This window comes from Elephas maximus, chromosome 1 (genome assembly GCF_024166365.1).
Source record: "Elephas maximus indicus isolate mEleMax1 chromosome 1, mEleMax1 primary haplotype, whole genome shotgun sequence".
Lineage (NCBI taxonomy): Eukaryota > Metazoa > Chordata > Mammalia > Proboscidea > Elephantidae > Elephas > Elephas maximus.
Window position 1 is genome coordinate 66,135,852 of NC_064819.1, and position 8,359 is coordinate 66,144,210.

Here is an 8,359-nt window from a genome sequence, read left to right on the forward strand (position 1 = left end):
CTTACCCTATATGAGCTACCTTTTTTTTTTTTTTAATGTTAGTGTTTTGGAAAGAGCTCTTTCTCAAACGCATCGCACATTTTCCTGCATACTAAAAGGAAGCTAGTGACCATAACTGGTAAGTAGGGGGAATGCTGTGAAAAGAACCTATTTTTCAATACACTGATACCCTTGGAGTCTATTGACATGTCAAGAGTTTGTCTTGCACTAAACAACCCCAAGAGAGTAAACTTTCACAATGATTGGGTCTAATTTCTAGTGGTAAATCTCCTCTTCTGCTTTCATGTCTCCGTTGTCACTACTATCAAAGCTTGTGGGCTTACCACGTGCAGTTCTGCAACAGTCCTCAGTTTTTGCCTCCCACTGCCTTGACTGCTACTTGGATCTCCTATGATCTGGAAGGTGGAGGTTTGAGTCTACCCAGAGGTGACTCAGAAAAAAAATCCTGATGATCTAGTTCAGAAAAATCAGCCATTGAAAACCCTCTGGAGCACAGTTCTACTCTGACACGCTGGAGTCTCCATGAGTCAGAATTGACAACAATTGGAAATGACCTGGAGAAGACTATAAATTGCCCTAGAGTCAGTAGGCTCTCACTGAGGGCTAAAGAGTTCTTGAAGAAGCAAAGCTATTCAGAACCTTTTTTTGTCCTTACTTCCTGCATTTTTGGCTGCCTTCCGGACAGCTACTCTTGCCAAAGAAATGTCGTGTGAATAATAAAGTGTGATTGAAGATAATGTCTGAGAATATAAAAACAAAATCCATTGCTGTCAAGTCAATTCTGACTCATAGCAACCCTATAGGACAGAGTAGAACTGCCCCAGCGGCCGGTGGATTCGAACTGCTGACCTTTTGGTTAGCAACTGAACTCTTAACCATTTCGCCACCAGGGCTCCATTTGAGAATATAGAGATAAACAAAAACCTATGCTGCCAGGACTCCCAGGTTGATTGCATTAGAAAAGGAACAAGCTACAGCCTCGGTAGACCCAGACTGGATTTCTGGCTAAAGTATCTCATGCATAGCCACTATCCACCTGTCAATGATGCTGAACAGTTTTCATCGGAGCCTCCAGACTAAGATAGATGAGGAAGAAAGGTGTGATGATCTACTTCAGAAAATCATCCAGTGAAAACCCTATGTGTGGATAACAGTGGTCCTTATCTGCAACCAATTTGGGAATGGCATAGGACTGATAGGCATGTTGTCACCATGAGTTGGGGGGACTCGATGGCAACTAACAATAACAAGGCTTTGCCTGATGCCCCTGGAGCCTTTGAGAGTCCTGAGATGCTTGCCTCCCTTCCTTTCCTTCCCCCACCCCATCTCCATCATGAGTGTTGGGCTAACAGGCCACTGTCATGTTAGGCTTCAGGGAGCGCCACGGTGTTAACACTTTAGCCCCAGACCTCGTATTTGCCTTGGAGATCCCTTGGAAATGTCTTCAACTCTTGTATTTTCACCTTACTCATCACTTTCTATTCTGCAGTCTGATTCCCAGTGCCAGTGGTAGTACTTAGCACAGCAGTGTTTTGGAATGAATGGATGGATGAGTTCCTGGCAGGCAATGCAGCTAGGCTCATGACTGTCTCGTCTCTTCTCACTTACGTCCTCATGACCCAGGCCATTGTTCTGAGCCTGTGTGGCCTTCGGTCAGCACATTAGGCTGGCCAACCCCAAATCCTGAGTGCACAGTGAAACCTGCTATTTATGGGATTAAAGTAGGTATGTGCCCATCTTCCCCAGGCTCTTTTTCTATTCTCCTAATGAGCCGTTTCTGCAACTTTTATTTCTAAACATTTTTCAATCGTTCTTGGTTAATTCTCCCGGAGTACCCTGTAAAACAAACTTTGATGTTCACAGAGAATTTTCAAAAAAATATACTAATAGGTTGTCATGGATTGAATTGTGTCCCCCAAAAATATGTGTCAACTTGGTTAGGCCATGATTCCCGGTATTATGTGGTTGTCCTCCATTTTGTGACTATAATTTTATGTTAAAGAAGATTAGGGGGGACCTCAAACCACCAAGAAAGTAGCACCAGGAACAGAGCTTGTCCTTTGGACCCAAGGTCCTTGTGCCTGAGAAGCTCCTCGACCAGGGGAAGATTGAGGAGAAGGACCTTCCTCGAGAGCTGACAAAGAGAGAAAGCCTTCCCCTGGAACTGACACCTTGAATTTGGACTTGTAACCTACTAGACTGTGAGAGAATAAATTTCTCCTTGTTAAAGCCAAAAAAAAAAAAGAAGATTAGGGTGGGATTGTAACATCTTTACTAAAGTCACATCCCTGATCCAATGTAAAGGGAGTTTCCCTGGAGTGTGGCCTGCACCACCTTTTATCTTACAAGAGATAAAAGGAGAGGGAAGCAAGCAGAGACAGGGGGACCTCATACCACCAAGAAAGCAATGCCGGGAGCAGAGCGCATCCTTTAGACCCAGGGTCCTTGTGCAGAGAAGCTCCTAGTCCTAGGGAAGATTCAGGAGAAGGCCAACAGAGAGAGAAAGCCTTCCCCTGGAGCTGACTCCTTGAATTTGGACTTTTAGCCTACTTTACTGTGAGGGAATAAACTTCTCTTTGTTAAAGTCGTCCGCTTGTGGTATTTCTGTTACAGAAACGCTAGATGACTAATACATAGGTACTTGTGTCAATTGTCAGTCTTCAAGAAGGGAATATAAATTTTATTTGACCACACAACTTTATTTTGACCACAGAACTTTTTGTGTGTATGTGTGACTTCCTTCAGAACTATCATTTCCCAGATTATACTTGGAGAAATAGTGCTTTCCCTTGTGAAGACTGAGTTGACGTTCAGCAAATATCTATTGAAGAGGTATTCTTTATGAGGGACTATTCTAGGTGCTTGGGATACATGTCAATTAACAAACAGACAAAAATCCCTCCGTTCATGGAGTTTATACTCTGGGGAAAAAAATATGTAATAAACATTAAAAAAAATTAAAAAAGAATATTATTGTGTTAGAGGGCGATAAATGTTTAGAAAAAAGAAATGTACAGCATGGTAAAGGGGTGGAGGAGGGCGGGTGTGCATGTGGCAGTGTTTAATATGGTGGTCAGGATAAGCCTCATTGAGAAGGTCACATTTGAACAAAGACTTGAAGGAGTTGAGGGAGTTAATCAAACATATCTGGTTCAAGGACCTTCCAGAAAGAGGAACCATCAAGGGCAACGGCCTAAGACGGGGCAGGCGTGGCAAGGTAGAGAAATAGCACGTTGGCCAGTGAGCTGGGAGAACAGTGGGTGAGGAGAGGGTGGTACGAGATGAGGCAGTAAGGTACAGATAATGAGAGTCATCAGATCTGGGGCCCGGGAGGGCATTGTAACAACTTTGGCTTTTCCTCTGGTTGCAAGGAGGAGCCCTTATAGGGATTTTACCAGAGAAGAGAAGCGATCTGATTTGTATTTTACAGGGATCACCCTGACTACCATGTTGAAAATAGAAAGTATGAAAGGCAAGTTTAAAAGCAAGGAAACCAGTTAGGAGATTACTGCAGGAATCCAGGCAAGAGACGATGATGGGTCCACAGGTGGGTAGCAGTAGAGGTGTAAGCAGTGATTAGATTTTGGATACAAACCACAGAAGGTAATGACCATGTCCTACCACATTGGAATTATTGCCAAACACAGAACTGATCCTGTCCACTTTGGCATTCCCTTTATTTCTTATGGAGTCCCTCAGTGGTACAGTTAATGCACTTGGCTGCTGAATGAAAGGTTGGAGGTTCAATTCCACCCAGAGATGCCTTGGAAGAAAGGCCTGGCAATCTACTGCCAAAAAATCAGCCAATGAAAACCTTCTGGAGCAGAGTTCTGCTCTGACACAGATGGAGTCACCACGATTTGGAACTGGCTCAACAGCAGTTGGTACTGGTTATTTCTTACAGTCTCGTGTAGCAAGAAAAAATTAAAAATCCCAATAATCACATCCATTTCAGCATTATACTTTAAAAGTTATTACCATTAATATTAAACATAGCATGAAAGTATTTCCTCAATTAATACCTTCCAAGAATCCAAAACCTTTTATAATGTATTCATTTGCTAGCATATTTTGTGTATACTTGTACAGAACCATAAGTGTCCTAGATACATCCAAGGTCATTCTGTCACATGGAATTCAGATAAATTAACTCAAGCCTGAGATTGCATATTATCTGCAAAGTCCTATTCCAGCCTCAAGAGTTTGCCAGTTCCTGAGCTTTCCTTTCATCTCTGCCTTTGGTCACTGATTTTTCAGGACTCTCACTTGCTCCTCTCTTTCCTACCACCCACCTTAGCACCTGTATGTGGTAATTCATGGAGCCCTGGTGGCATAGTAGTTAAGAGCTTGGCTCCTGACCAGAAGGTCAGCGGTTCAAATCCACCAGCCACTCCTTGGAAATCCCATGGGGCAGTTCTACTCCGTCCTATAGGGTCGCTATGAGTCAGAATCGACTCAGTGGCAATCGGTTTTTTTGGTGGCAGTTTATTGCAGATTTGGGAGGATCTGGGAGTTCATGCTGCAGATATTCAAAAGCCTTAAAATTAAATATTAGAGATCACTTTTTTTTTTTCAATTTTGAACTTATTTTTTTCTTAGAATTTTTCAATAAATAATCTTCAGGAGGAAATGGTAAGCAGACAAACGTCTGTAATCCAATTATTAGCCAAACTTTTTTTGAGTTTTACGTGAAGGGCCAGTGGTCTCCTTCAATGCTCTTTCAGAACCCCAACTTTGAAGAAACACCAGGTATTCAGATAATGTGGTTTATCATTCCAGCTTACCTAGTCATCTGAGTGTTACTTGATGTCCCCGTGAAGTGAGTAACCACTGGGTAGGGAGGGGGCTGTAACCTTGCCTTACACTGGACCGCATCATCGCACGTGGGCACCGCTATTTTTAAACCACCTTTGGTATCCCCACCAGTACATTTCCCACAGTCCACCTTTCTCCACAGGCTGCAACCCCTAACTAAGTCCCTCCTTCCCACCCTTCCCTCCTCCCCACTGTTCTCAGCTGTCCTCGACATCCTAATTCCTTCATTTTTTTTTTTTGTTTGTTTCTTTTAAATGCAAAACTATTATATTGTCTCTTTGCTTACCAAGGAGACCCTTGGTGGTGCAAAAGGTTAATGTGCTTGACTGCTAACTGAAAGTTTGAAGGTTTCAGTCCACCTAGAGGTGCTTTGGAAGAAAGGCCTGGCAATCGATTTTCAAAACATCAGCCATTGAAAACCCTGTGGAGCACAGTTCTATTCTGACATACGTGAGGTTGTCATGAGTCAGAGTTGAGTCAACCTGACCAGCAACAAGGAACTGGGAGTTGTTTAAATAAAGCTCTACTGCCTGTTCTTACCACTTGCAAAAATGCTTATCATTTTCATACATATTGTTCTCTCCCTGAGTGGAATTTTTCTACCAGCTGTGAAAATTTTACACCCCCCCACAAAATTTTACACCTATAAACTCAGACTTCCTGGGCTTCCCCTTGTGTGCATGTGTAAAATAAAACTGCCCTGCAAGCTCTGCAGATTTTTCAACTTTATTTATTGAAAGACATGTCATATATAAGGAGCCTGGGAGCACAATGGTTAAGCGCTCAACTGCTAACCAAAAGGTCAATGGTTCAAACCCACCAGTGGCTCTTTGGAAGATGAAGACCTGGCAATCTGCTCCCGTAAAGATTACAGCCTAGGAAACCCTATGGGGCAGTTTTACTCTGTCCTGTAGGGCTGTTATAAGTCACACAACAACAACATGTCACTTATATGAGTGGTATAATATATATGCGTATGGAAAATAAGAAATATGTACATTTTAATAAAAATAGCCAAAAAAGCAGACATATGTCTTCCCACAAGTCATTTTAAGAGATTTCGTTAGTTGCAGTCAAGTTGATCCTAACTCATGGCAAACCCATGTGTTCAGAAGAAATAAAGCATCAGTAATTCCATCAGCAATGGTCTTCAGCCTGGAGCTTGCCCCCTACACCCCGGTACTAAAAAGCTTTCTGGGAGTACACAAGCATAGAAAGTTTGAAGGAAATCGATTTCTAGATACTTAAATTCCATATATATTCTTTCCTGGAATGATTTCCCTGAGTTCAAGATAGCCCTCCTACCACTTTACAAAGAAAGGCAGGCCCTTTATCCATTGTGATGGAAATGGTTAACACGCTCAGATGCTAACAGAACCAAACTAAAAAAAAAAAAAAAAAACAAATCCATTGCAGTCCAGTAGGTTCCGACTGCCTAACAATTTACTTTGGAAAAATCAGCCATTCAAAACCCTACGGAATGTTTCACCAAACAGGACATTCAAATGGCCACCCAGCACATGGAAGGATGTTCAATGTCATTAGCCATCAGAGAGAAGCAAATCAAAACCACAATGAGATACCATTTTACTGCCACTGGGATGGCTAAAATAAAATAAAAACAGAAGAGAACAAATGTTGTCAAGGGTGTGGGGAAATTAGAACTCTCACCATTGCTGGTGGGAATGCAAAATGGTACAGTCCTTCTGGAAAACAATGTGACAGTTCCTAAAAAAAAAAAAAACTAAAAATAGAACTACCATAACCCAGACCCAGTGTGAACTACCATATGACCTAGCAATTCCACTGCTGGGAATATACCCAAGGGACTTGAAAGCGGTCACACAAATAGACGTATGTACTCCAATGTTCGTTGCGGCATTATTTACAATAACTGAAAGGTGGAAACAACCTAAATGCCCACCAATGGATGAATGGATAAACAAAACGTGGTACATACATACAATGGAATACCACTCAGCCAGAAAGAGAAATGAAGTCCTGATACATGCTACAACATGGATGGAGCTTGAAGACATTATGCTGAGTGAAACGAGACAATCACAAAAAGACAAATATTGTGTGATCTCACTTATATAAAAAGACAAGAACAGGCAAATGTTTAGACGCCAAAGTTTATTAGCGGTTACCAGGGATGGGGGGGGTGCAGGTATTGGTTACGGAGCACTGAGTTACTGTGATGGAAAATTCAAATTAATCAAGGGCAAAGCTTGCACAGCTGATTAGTGTGATTTATGTCAATGAGCTGTACACCTGTAAAAAGTTGAGTTGGCAAATATTGTTTCCAACAACAACCAAAAAAAGAAATAAAGAAACGAGCAGCTGCTGAGTCTACTTAGGTACAACCAAACACTTCATGGGTTTGGTTCCTTGGTTTGGAGGTTTAGGGTCATAGTTTCATTGGACCTCCCAGTTAATTGGCCTAATGTCATGTTATGTGCTTCTGTTCTACCTCCTAGTTTGTTGCGTAGTGCCTGGGGTCTTAAAAATTGCAAGTGGCCATCCCAGGTACAACAATTGGTCTCTATTAACATGGAGCAACAGAGAAAGAAGACGAGTCACGAATAGGAGGAGAAAATGGAATGTGTGGCTAATTGCCTCCATGAACAACTGCCTCCTTTGCCACACGACCAGAATAATCACATGGTGCCCAGTTCCCATTAGTGGACATTTTGATCAAAGATTCTATAGAAGAATCCTGATCTAAAGGGGGAAAATACAGAAGAGAATTTCAAATTCCCATGAATCCAGTCTTTCTGCAGCCCTGGAGGCTGGGTGGACCCCCAAAACAATTGCCCGAGATAGTCTTTAAACCTTAAACCAAAAATCTCTCCTGAAATCTTCTTTAAACTGAACAATAGTTTAACTTTTTTTTTTTTTTTTTTTAAATATCTGCCTTGAGCACACCTGTGGTCACTGTGAGTCAAATCTGACTGGACGGCAACCAACAACAACGATGTTTTTCAGGGTTCATCTATGTTGTAGCATGGCATGCATCGAGACTTCATTTCTCCTTAAGGCTGAGTACTGTTTCATTGTGTGTAAATATCACGTCTTGTTTACTCATTCATCTTTTTTCTTTTTTTTTCCTTATGGATTATCAAATGTTCCGCAACCATTTATTGGCCTGCGCCTCTTTTCTCCACTGGTCTGCAACGCCAGTTCTGCCATATATCAAGTTTTTCTTTTTGTATTGGTCTGTTTCTAGCTCACTATTTTATTCCACTGGTCTGTCTGTCTATCCCTAGGCCGATACCACAATGTCAGAATTACTTAGAATTCTGATAAGTCTCAGTATCTGGTAGGGCATGTTCCCCTACTAGTTCCTTAGGAGCATTTTGACTAATCCAGGTCCTTTATTCCATATAAATTTTAAAGCCAGTTTATTGGCTCCATGAAAAACTCTATTGGGGTTTAGTCGGAATTGTACTGAATCTGTTTCTCGATTTGTAGAGAAACTCTCAGTTCATGGAGAACTGAAATCTTTATGGTATAGTGTTTTAGTCCATGAATATAGTATTTC